Genomic DNA, 13,036 nt, shown 5'->3' with positions numbered 1-13,036 from the left:
TAAGTAACTCAGCTTTCTAACTGCAGATACCTTCAGTTCGATACATTACTGACAATGGCAATATGACAAGTGCAATATGTGATAATGAATTAGAATTGCAAATAAATTCAAGTTATGATGTATGATCAGCAGATAAGCAAGTTTAACAGCTGCTTCGGACAATGGCTAAGATCAGGAAGATGAAAATAGAGATTTAGGATGTAATAAAGGTCTGTTCGTCTGTTTATTTATTTACAAACCCTACTCATACTCATTTCCATTCCTACTTTTGTATTTGTCCTTACAGTTATTTGTTCCTTTTTGCATCTTCTAACTTTAGAAGGACTCTTTTTGTTCAATTTCAAAGACACTTTTTTGTTTTACAGTTTTACAGTTCTGTATTGAGGATTGTTTTGTGAATTCTATATTTTCTGTAATACTTTCAAGTGCATTTTAAGCGTTTCAACACTAACATGAATTCGTAAATAGTTGATGTAAACAAAAAAAAGAGCAAATGTAAGTTAACTTTAAGCATTTTTTTCAATTTACAATAAATTGTGACACATGTTTGCAGAGATAAATTTTAATCTGTAGTAAATATATAAGCCACATTGTGTAGTTTAGTATATATTTAAATGTATATTTATATCACAGTAAGACTCTTGAAACTCATCCTGAATTTCTTCAACTATTATGTAAAACAATCTAATTTTTTTTTTGTTTTTTTTTCCTTTCACAGTGTGTGTTATTGAATGTATTCACACTAAACTGAGGCGTTCAATACGACCGAGCCCAGTGATGAGGCAGGTGTCTGTATTGTTTGTACACAGAGCGGAGAGTGTTGAATCAGCAGGAACACGTTCACCTCCTCACCTGAGCTTGCATTCCTGCCTGATTTTCCAGTGCACGCATGCACACACACACACACACACACACACACACACACACACACACACACACACACACACACACACACACACACACACTGCACTCTGTCTCTAAGGCGGAAGTGTGGAGTGTCATGAACCCTATGCAGAGGGTGTAGTGGTTTGTGTCTGTGTTTGGGTTTCAAGGCACATGACCTGAGGCTTTGTTTGACTGTCTAATGCAGCGAGATAATGGATAGTAATGCGCCTGTCACTCTGGATGAGAGGGCTGCACCGCACGCTGCACATCTGGCTTTTAATATGCGCTACCTCCTTTCAATTCGGTGATAAATTAGAAGAAACTGGTTCAGATAGAAGGTAGATGTGGTTGTTTTCATCATATTTCGATGTACGATTTTGCGCATTGTTTAACACTCTGTACATTTCAGTATATTTTCATGTTCTCCCACAGTCTTGAAGTTAATTGTTGACTCTAAATGTCGATGTGATTGTGAGTGTCTGTCTGTGTGTGTGTGTGTGTGTGTGTGTGTGTGTGTGTCTGTGTGTTTGCACTACGACTCAAGGCTGGGTGTACCCTGCCTTCGTCCACACGACACTAAGCTGGATGAAGAGTGAGAGAAGATGAATGCTGCTGCTCAGTGTAGGAAGCAACAATATTTAGTTGTCTTTTGAATGACATGTGGGTGTTATGATCTTAACTCCCTGCAGCAGACAGAAAACACAAGTATTGTGATGATATTAGTAAGAAAACCTAGAATATCAGCAGCATTTGCTTGTCAGTCACAAATCCCTGAAAGTGATTGATTCAATTTTTCCCATAAAACTGTAATTTCATTTTCATCTTCTTGCTCATTCTCTGTACTGTCTGGGTTTATTAAGTAACACCACTAAAAAATAAAATAGAATAAAACCAAAAAATGTATTCTTGTGTTTAAATATGCTCGACCACTTGTTGACTTTGATGAATCAATAATTGTTACTTTGACATTCCAGATATTTACTCATCCCCTTGTTGTTAAAGGAACAATGTCAGGCATCAAAACTCAGCGTCAGATAAGAGACTAAAAATAAAGTGTATAAATAGGAGCTGTCATGGTTCATGCTTTGTCCTGTCTGTGTTTGAGGTGTTTCTAACATTGTCTCTGGTTTCAGGCTGTACGGCTTCCCGTCCTCGTGTCTGACTGCCGCTCTCTGCCCTGATGTCGTTCACCTGTGCCTGATTAGTCATTGCCGTCACCTGGTGCTCTGGGGTTGTAAGGATCTCTGGCTGTGCTCAGATGGTTGGATCGTCTTGTCTTTGTGCCTTGTCTGTGGTGCTCAGTCGGTGTTTTCTGTGCGGTGCTGCATCAGGGGAGAGAGTTCCTGAATCTGAGATGAATCCTCCGTACTCGGCAATGCTTGGACAGGACTTTATCGTATACTCTCAAAACGTTGATGAACCACTTGTTATACAGTTGTGCCCAAATACAATTTCTCCTCTGAGAAGCTTTACCTTTTGAGAAAATGAGCAGATGTTTTTCACACTTCTCTCACACTTGCCAGCAAGAACACATTATTGTTGCAGGAAACCTCATGAATTCATACATTTCTCATTAATCTTGAGTTTCACAGACCCCGCTAGAGTGACAAGCGATGTGCAGTTTAAATATAGACGTCTAAGTACAAGTAAGCGCCTCTTTTTTTTCCCATTTTTGTTGGCATGGCCACTTTCTCCCATCCATTCTCTGCAGATGTGTAAAGTGTGTATGTTACAAGTGAGGTAATGGATGTACAATCTGTATGGTGTATGGTAATGATGCTCAGCATCCACAGATGGAAGAATTCTGAGAGATCAGAGCTAAACAGGAGGAGTCTAAACAGCCTCTGTTATATAAAATAATTGGAAGGTTATGTAACTGTAAAATGTTTGATGTTCTGTCTTTTGATGGCGCTCCTCCGGCGGTGCTCCATTTTGCTCGTCGGTGAAATCATTTGCAGTTTACAGTTTACCTATCACGCTCATTTGCACGCCTCCAGGACTGTCAAAGTGGCTTAAACAGGAAATCGGTAGTCAATGAGAAATATCAGTTTATGCTGCAACTGAGGCTAAACGGCGGGTTTTCAACGGGTGAAGATGAATAGCACAGACACAAAAGTACAGCCACAGACGCTCAGCTGTCAACGGCGTTGTGTGTTTCTATTGTAGGAAAAACACTGGTGTATAGTTTGAAGACGATGTGATGTGATGAGACCAGGTTTAGGTCTGAAGGAACGAGAGGGAAGTTCAAACAATCGTTCATCCTTGAAGGATTCAAGAAGGAAAACACGCAAAGTGAAAATAAAGCCAAGACTAACTGGAGAATCAATATTTTCCAACTTGTGTTGACTATTAATATTGAAACTACTCACAGAATGCAATAAAGAAATGAACACAAATGATAGATGAGGACATTTTATTTATATCTCGACTACCTCAGTTTACCTTTAGCTTTTCATGAGCCATCCATCAATCTTCGGTTGCTCATATCTTCCTTATTCTTGCCTCTCATTCATACAAGGAAGTGGTTTGTTTAAAGGTTAAATGTCAAGACGGAAAAAAACATTTCCTTGATGGAGGGAAATCTGTCATCTCACTGTCCTGTGTGTAATGTGTGTGAGTGTGTGTGTGTGAGTGTGTGAGAGAGGTCGAGGGGCAATTAGGACCTCCAGAGAAGTGTGCTGTTCTTAGAATCGGGCTGAGGAGGGGCTTTCAGCTCAGGTTCATCCAGTCCAGTGGTCGTCGTCATGTCAGCCACTTTCTCAGCCTGTATGGTTTGCTTCATCCCGAGGTTGGATACACTGCTGGTGCATGTTTAACACACTCCCTGATTGTTAAAGAATAAAGAGGAAGAAGAAATAAATCAAGCTTCACATGCATCTCTATAAATATTCATTCACGTGGCTCTGCTCTCAGTACAGAATGAAACTAGTATTATTGAAAGCTGCCTCCCTTTCAAAAAAGGAATTTTTTTTCACTTGTGTGGGCGTTTCATGACATGAAGTTTGCACTGCCGAAAACAGTCCCTTGTTCAGTGACGTGCTTCTATAGAATCAGGATTCAACAAGGAAACACTTTTCTTTTCTTTCTTCACACATTTCTTTCTTCAAGGAAGTTTGAAGACCAGCTCTTGTGGTTATTATTTGTGTCTCAAAGTCGCCTATAACCGTAAAGACCTGTTCATTTGTGAAGAATTGCATCGCCATTCGAAGACATCTAATCAATAGTCTTACAGAGAGACTCAATCTTGTGCACTACAAGAAGAAAATCACGAAATTGGAAAAAAAAAGCTGCCTTTTCTCAGGTCAGTAGCTTCAGGTCACCATGGCAACAGTATATATTTGTTCTATTGATGAACATCAGTTCAATGTTGTCTTTGCAAACCCTCAAGAGTAAAGACAACAGGATGATGTGTATGTTGTATAACGGCGAACAATCAAGCTGAGTTCAGTGAACTGAGTGGAGAGATGGAAGGGTGATGGCTGGATTGTTGCACGGATGTTCATGACATGACACTGATCTTTAATAAAACATTATTAGTGTTGGCAGAAACTTAACGGAATACAGTTCAATGCTGATTTTATTAAGCAATGCTCAAGTGGTTCGCATTTAATGGGTGACATTGGATGTTTTTCCTCTGTGTTCATCCGAGACAGCGGTTTGCAAAAATATTCCATTCCTCTTGAACTTGAACTTACAACATTTTATCACATTACAGTCATAAGTGTGAATGTATTTTGCTTGGATTTTATGTAATAGACTAACACAACAAGTTGCATAATTGTGAAGTGGGAGAAAAAAAATCAGACACGGTTTTCAATTTTTTTCCCCTCTCGAACTCCCCTAAATAAAATCCAATGCCATCAGAAGTTGTCTTCTCAGTAAATAGAATCCACCTGTGCGCAGCCTAATCTCAGTATAAATCCAGCTGTTCGGCATTATGAAGATTAAGTTATTAAACAATATTTCAAGCTCTGAACATCTCAGAGAGCACAAACCAGCATCTGAAAATGGAAAGAGTATGTCACAACTGCAGACCTACCAACTGGCAGCCTGGGTGAGAAGAGCATCGACCAGAGAAGCAGCCCGGATGCTCATGGTGACTGTGGAAGAGCTGCAGAGATCCACAGCTCAGATGGAACAATCTGTCCACAGGACAGCCATCACTGTGAACTCCACAAAGAAAAAATGCTGACTGGCAATAAGTAGGCTATTGTTTAAACAAAGCCAGAAGAACACAGTTTTGCCACAAGTCACGTTGGATATACAGCAAACGTGTGGAAGAAGGTGATCTGATTGACACCAAAATTTAAAATTTTTATATGAAATGCAAAACATGAACGACATGTCAAGATGTCATAAAGTGCAAGCAGCCACATATTCATACAGATTCAAAAGTAAACTAGAACTGCAAGCAGTGCTGATAGGGGACCAAGTCTCCCATCTAACTCGAACCCCAGATTCAGCGGAGCCCAGAAGTTCGCCACGAGGGACTACGGACTTGGGGCCAGCATTGGGACATAAGCCAATGTTTCACCTTCACCAGTAATCGCACCCCATTTGGCCAATTTTGGCCAAATTTAACACACACCCTCTGGCTGACAGAAGTGAATTGAGTTCAGTGTTGATGACTCTGACTTTCTAACCAACCATACATAAACTACAATGAAAAAAGTAAATTATTTAGAGGTCATGTTGTTTCCCATCCATCTTTCAGACAATAGATTCCTGCCATGAGTTGCTCCTTGGTGTTTAGTCATGTGGTCACTGAGCAGACATACAGATTGTTTTTAATATTCTCAGTGAAAAAAACCAGTCTGACATTATAAACACTCATACAGTTGTGGTCAAAGGTTTACATGCACTTGTAAAGAATATAATGTCTGGCTCTCTTGAGTTTCCAGTCATTTGCTGTCATGTGCTGAAGATACAAACCAAGTACAGAATTGGCCAGGTTTTTGAAGCCATTTTCAGGAAAAGTGATTTGTCATGCACACTCTCCCTTAGGAGGAAGACAGACCAGAAAATTCAACCTCAAGTGTGTTGAGACAAGAATTCTTGATCACTCAGTTGTCTTGGTACTGTGACTTTTAACCCCATGTTGTGCTTCAGACACTTAGTGACCTGTTGATGCGTCTTTGACAGAAGTTAGATGTGAGTCTGAGGTAAAATAAAAAAATAAAAAAATAAAAAAGAGCAGAAACTCCAGCTGGAACACACGTGCTTTTAACAGAGAAAACACAGATAAGGTGTGAAAGTGTTGTTGTGAGCAAAAAAACCCAAGACATGTTTCAGGTCAGTGCCTGTAGTCAATAGAGTTTATATTCTCAACTTATCATGCAGTGTCTTCAAGACACTGTCTTACTATCAGAATAAAAGTTTCAAAGTGGCGATGACAGTTTGTGAGACTGACAAAAAAGGAAGACACAAATCAAACAGAAGAGGCAACATGTCACGTTTTTATTTTGTGCATCAACATGTTTTTTGAGTGTCAAGAAAACACACCACACAATGTTTCAAAATGTCAAAAATTATAATAAAAAAAAGCACATCTAGGAAAACTAAGAAATGATGTGGGTTGGGCAGTGTCAGTGTTACAGGCAAAGTCTTATTTGGAGAGGGGTCTCGCTGAAGACCTCCACTGTCAGCCGGCTAACAGCTGCTCCACTGTGAAACAGATGTGGCGTAAATCTATTTTTTTTTTTTTTGCAAATATATTAATGACGGCTGACAGTGGAGGTCTGCAGCTGGACCCTCTTGAGCTTATTTGTGGTTATTGTTTTGCTTCATTTGGGATGGAGTCCACTTTAGTGCTGGCAGTGGTTTTGGTGCGGCTACATGTGGTTGTCACACAGAGACTGGCTGGCAGGGAGGCTGTGGTTGTGATGATGTGGGTTCATCAGTGGTCACAGGGATCGGAGCCGCGTCTTCGGTTCTCCCCGTCCGTCCATCTGCTGGTGAGAGTTGGACACAGGGGCAGAAGTCAGTGAGGTGAGCTCAGGCTTGTGTGTCACCAATGGAGTTAATTAAGCACATGTAGAAATGCTTTGTGGAGTGGGTCGATGTTTTCTTTGTATAATGTATGTGTTGTCTTTTGCTAACCAACAGTTGGTCACATGTGGCAAGGAACACAATCAAACAAAGAAAAAACAGGAAGCAACAATGAAGGCCACTACTAGCTAGTAAACATGTCTGTAAATAATATCCACTTCAATGGCTCCCGATAGAATGTTTTTACTTGTAGTTGCAATGTGGAACTGTTTTTCATTGAGTGGGTGTTACGTGGCATATGCCATAAACAACTCATAATACAGTCTGCACGAAGTGTAATCTAAGTGTAACAATAGTGTCATAAGTTTACATTCTGAACATATTCATACCAGTCTGTTGTCATCACAGCTATTGTACTTTTGGTTTTGTGCAGTATAATATGCAGGTATCAAGCAATTATATAGTGTTGTACATATGTAGCGGTTCATTTATTTTGAGGACAAGATGACCATAAAAAGAAGACAAAGTAATAAAAAAAGAACTACATCAGTCAGAGATTGTATTAGTATTTTTCTCACCACTGAAAAATGAAAAGAATATTGAAAATAAAACATATTCAAACTGTAGTTTTAGTGAAAGGTATGCAATCCAATATGTTTAGCAGCTTGAGATGTGACAATATGCAAATTAGATGAGTCAATTGAGCCTCATCATAGGCACTGTGTCATATTCACTACGGTGGCCATTTACAGTACGCCTGTATTTCTAAGCACTTACACGCTGTAGCCTTGTGAATTGTTGATATTAAAATGGAATATATTTTAAAAAAAACATGGTGGCACTGAAAGGGTTAATGAGCAGTACATACTTGTTGTATAATCCTCAGGCAATATGTCCTTGTCTAAAATGTCTTTGTTGTCCTGCATCACATGTGTTTGGTCTTCAGGCAGTGGTAGTCTGGTACATGTGTATGTGCATTACTGACCTATGTCAAATTCTCCAGTGAATTTTTGTAATTCAGCTGTTGCGTTGTGCAACTGCGATCTCAGTCCGATTATTTCTTGCTGGAGATAGGTGATTTTTTTTGTTGATAGGCCCGCTGTTTCCTGTTTGTGGTGAATTGCAGAGGCCTGGAGCTGATTGTGAGACAGGGATTCGTCGACACAGGAGTACTGTGGAAAAAGAATACGTTGGTTATTACACATATGTTCACGGTTACTGGTACAATTTAGAGCAGCGATTAGGACATCCAGCCAGTGTGGAGCATTTGTGAGATGAGCGAGCATTAATTACAGGGAGCAGTCAGTCTGCACAGCAAATGATGACCAATGAAAATAATAGTTATGTGTTTTCAACATTGTTAAGAGACACTGTGATTTTTTTGCACACAGTTGTTCTAATGACAGTGAATATAATGTTGTTTACTGAGGTCCACTATTTCACTGTAACCGCTGAGTACCGCAAGTCTCTAAGACGGAGGGCTTTTACTGCGTTTCGCCTTTTTGTATTTAATCTACGTGCAGTTTGCATGTATACGGTTCAGTGTTCAGACGTCTGTGTTCCTAGCAGTACACACTAGGACAAAATTGTTGGTACCCTTTGTTTAATGAAAGAAAAATTCACAGTGGTCAGAAAAATAACTTGAATCTGACAAAAGTAATAATAATAAAAAAAAAAATTCTATGAAATTTAACTAATGAAAGTCAACCATGCTTCCAACAGTATTATTCTAAAAAATAAACTCAAAGAGAGATAGATAGGATATTATATGTCAAACGAAAGATTTATGGCCCCCCAATAAACCCCTCCCCTTGCCATTTGTCCACCATTTGTCCAGCGTATGTCCACTGCGCATTTGTCCCCCCCCCCCCAAAAACTTCCTTCCGTCTGAGGTCTTTTGAAGTTTTTACGACGGGTTAGGTGTTGACACATCTGAAGGGATGAGAAGGAGCCAGACAGTCGGTTAGAGGGGGTGAATTTATATTGTACCCGGAGATGGCGGAGAAACGTGTCATGAAGAGGTTATATTACAAGCCGAGTCATCCTGGTAGTTTCGGTGGGGTAGAGCGGCTTCATAAAGCGGTTCAAGATGAGACGGGAAAGAAAGTCAGGGTGGAAGATGTGAAAGACTTTTTATCATCTCAAGACACCTATACTCTGCATAAACCGGCTAGGATACATTTTCCAAGAAACAGAGTTTTTGTTACAAGACCTCTCAAACAATTTCAGGCAGACCTTTGCGATATGCGCGCGTTAGCGGATGAAAATGATGGGTATAGTTATTTACTCACGGTCATCGATGTGTTTTCCAAATTAGCGTACGTGCGAGCTTTGAGAAAGAAGACTGCGGCGGAGGTGATGTCTGCCTTTGAATCCGTCTTTCGCGAGAGCAAGACGCCTGAAAAACTACAGACTGATGCAGGAAGAGAATTTTTCAACAAAAGTTTCAAGATTCTGATGAGGAAACACAACATCGTACATTTTGCCACAGCCAGTGATCTAAAAGCCTCCGTGGTTGAAAGATTTAACCGAACGTTAAAGACCAGAATGTGGAGATATTTCACTGCTAAGAACACTAGACGGTGCGTGGAAGTCCTACCAGACTTAGTAAAAAGCTATAACAACACTCACCACAGCAGTATAAAAATGCGCCCGGCTGATGTGAGTAAGGGCCTTCAAGTGTTTCACAATTTGTACGGTACGCCTACACCACGAGACAAGAGAAAAAAATAAATAAAGACAGGATTTAAGGTCGGCGATGTTGTCAGAATATCCAAGTTGCGAGGGGTCTTCGATAAAAAAAAATACGAACAGAGATTCACGAACAAAGTATTTACGGTGTCAGAATGCATTCCGCGTACTCCGCGTGTATAAGATTATGACGGCGAAGCGATCGAAGGTTCATTCTATGAGCCGGAGCTGCAGAAAGGGAAAAAAGACTCATTAACATTTTTCAATCATACAATTTTCAAACAGTCTGTTAGATATTACATTTTACTACAAACAGATATGTCCGGGTGTCTGTAGCACTTTAGATGGTTATATGACCTTTTTAAAGCTCTCCAGAGGTGAACCTAAAAATTATGATCTAAAAAAGAAACTCAGGTTTCATCTTAACATGTAAAGCAAATAATCAAAAGTGTTACTATTTGTGACCTGAAGATAACCAAATCTGCTCCTAACTTGAAATTTTAAGTTACTGCTCTCAAAACTCTGAAACATGTCGTGTCCTTTGTGATAAGCATCGTGAAATTCTCTGATATTTCCCAGTTAACGTGATCACTGGAAAACCTTCACATCCACCCAAGTTCTAATATATAGATCTGAAAATACAACTCAAAAGGAGGTAAGGTTTTTAAAAAAGTGTATAAAATACAAGAAAAGGTATAAATGAATAGTAAAATCATTCAAAGACAGAGTCTCATTCTAAATATTCAAAATAAAGCCACACAAACTTAATCAGGAAGCGTAGACACGCGCTTGAATAAAAAAAGAATAACTGGTTGATAATTTTCACAAACTCAAATTCAATTTTCTGTATAAGAGACAATAATGATGTTGTCGATGTACGCCAAACAAAACCGAGTCAGCAGGTCATGTCAGCTTTGAAAGCTGCTGTCTCACAGCTGCAGCGTAGATGGTTGGACTGTCTGAAAAAAACAAACAACGTTAATCTTGTAAAGCGATATTGTTGGTCACAGAAGGTGAAACTAAACAAATCCTATGTATTCCTGTGTACAGCAGAATACAAATACACAACTGTGTACCATTTCACTATGGCTGCTACTGATACTAAGATAGCATTAACATCTGGTACAACCGGAGTTAAAGGAATGACGCTGAAATTTATTTATTTTTCCTGTGCAAATCTGTACTTCTTTGTTCCTGGTTTCAAAAATGGGGTTTATCGGTGTGGTGTTTGGAGACAGACATGACACTCTTCGGTTCAGCAATGATTGAACCACTGGTCTGATCCCCAGTTCTTTTTCCTTTGATAAGAGATACTGTTCAACTCAAACAGGATATTTCACATCGTTAATTGTTGCTTGATAAGGTTCCACAGCCAGCAATCCTACATGATTTGCAAATACAGATTTTCTTCTCCTTTCTAACAAATCCACAGAAACATTACCAAAGAACAAAATATGACAACCCCTTGTAAGAGCAGCATTATATAAGAACAAAGAAAGAACAAAATAAAGTGCTTAGTTTAAGAAACAAATACAATCATCAGCTTTACATACCTTCTCCTGTAGCAATTTCTTTTCTGAACAGTCTCAACCAGCTGCACAAGAAACAGAATTTCAACTCAATATACATTTTCTCACTCTTTTTGCTACTCTGACAGACAGTAATCACTCCGTGCTGCAGTTTGCGCCGCTGTTTTAGGTGGTGTAAAGATTAGTTGTGCGTCAACTCTTGCCTGTATCTTGTTTATAGCACTCCCTACATATAACGTGACTCTGTTGCTCATCTGATACTTTAAAACTGAACCATCTCCGAATTACTGAGCCACTGTTTTTTTTTTTTTTTTTACTGAATGGGGTTTTTATTGGGGTGTTGTTTGGAGACACACAATGACTCCTCGTGTCAGCAGTGTTTGAACCACTGGTCTGACCCCATTTCTTTTTCCATTTGATCAGGGATACTGTTTTAACAAACAGGATATTCCACATAGTTAATTGTTGCTTGATAAGGTTCCATACCCAGCAGTCCTACATGATCTGCGTGCTGCGTCCATAATTTAGATGGAACAGACGCTCAAACTGACGGAGGTTGTAACAACACATCCAGCTGAATGAACTTCTGCTTTCGTTGTATTTTGCAGGATTTTAATGAACAAAAATGCAAAGTGTCCTCGTCATACGACCAAACAATAACATTTTAGTTGCTATCTTCATCATCTGGTTGTCTATGAAGAAACTGGTAACAAATGTCAAGCATTTTAGTCCCCGTACTGTCCCAGTGATCACTTGTAACTGCACTTTGAAGTTTTTACGATGGGTTAGGTGTTGAGGAGATGAGTAGGAGCAAGACAGACGGATAGAGGGGGTGAATTTATATTGTACTGAGAAAAGCGTGCCATGAAGAAAGTTAGGGTGGAAGATGTGAAAGATTTTTTTTATCATCTCAAGACACCTGTACTCTGCATAAACCGGCCAGGGTACATTTTCCAAGGAACAGAGTTTTTGTTACAAGACCTCTCAAACAGTTTCAGGCAGACCTTTGCGATAGGAAGACGGGCTCACCTTTCCTCCTCTCCTCTCTTTCATCCTCTGGTTGTCTATGAAGAAACTGGTAACATATGTCAAGCATTTTAGTCACTGACCCAGTGACCATTTGTAACTGCACAGATGAATGGTTCAATGTTTCCGTGCACATCTTTTAATAATAACATCAGTCCCTCTGGAGAGAGACAAACAGTATTTGTGGACTTTCTACTCTGTCTGAGAATGGTTTATCTACTGGTCTGCTTGACAGAATGCTAATGTTCTGATTCCCTCTATTGTGAACAGTCAAGTCACCACATCAACATTTAGCAAAACAGAGGCTGCTTTTTGCCAAACAGTGAAATACTGTCCTACCGTCTGATGTGTGTTTGGAATGTTTTACTGTTACTCACTCTGGAGCACAAATTCTATATAATCTTAATTTTGATAGCATATCTTTTTCCTAAATCACAAACACATGTTGAAATTTCCAGCCATCTCTCTCGACCGGTAACAGTTTTGACAGCGGTTCTCTTGGTGGGACACCAGAAATGCTGACAGTTTGAACAGTGTCATTACTTCATGGACAGTATATCTCCTGCTGACGAATACAAGAGAGAAATGCACCTACATTTCCGAGAAACTTTTTTGGTTTCCCTTTAATGTTTAAACAAATCTTTGGTATTTTCTACCGCTGTATTTGAAACTTGTGCCTGAATAACCATCATTATTATTATTATTTGATCACCGTCAGCGTACCAGTTCTGTCGGCCGCTTCATTGTGTAGAAGTTTTTCTCCACAGAAAGGAAACTGCTCTCTGTTCTGGTGTAATGTTTGTCTTTGGTACTTGTTGAGTTTTGGCCTTGATTCAACACTTGTGGCACTCCGGTGGGTCTAGCTACTTTAGCTTCATCTCTTTTTTTTCCTTTGCTCACAGTCTCTGGTAATGGCA

This window comes from Salarias fasciatus, chromosome 4 (assembly GCF_902148845.1).
Source record: "Salarias fasciatus chromosome 4, fSalaFa1.1, whole genome shotgun sequence".
Classification (NCBI taxonomy): Eukaryota; Metazoa; Chordata; class Actinopteri; order Blenniiformes; family Blenniidae; genus Salarias; species Salarias fasciatus.
This window is presented reverse-complemented; position numbering follows the sequence as displayed.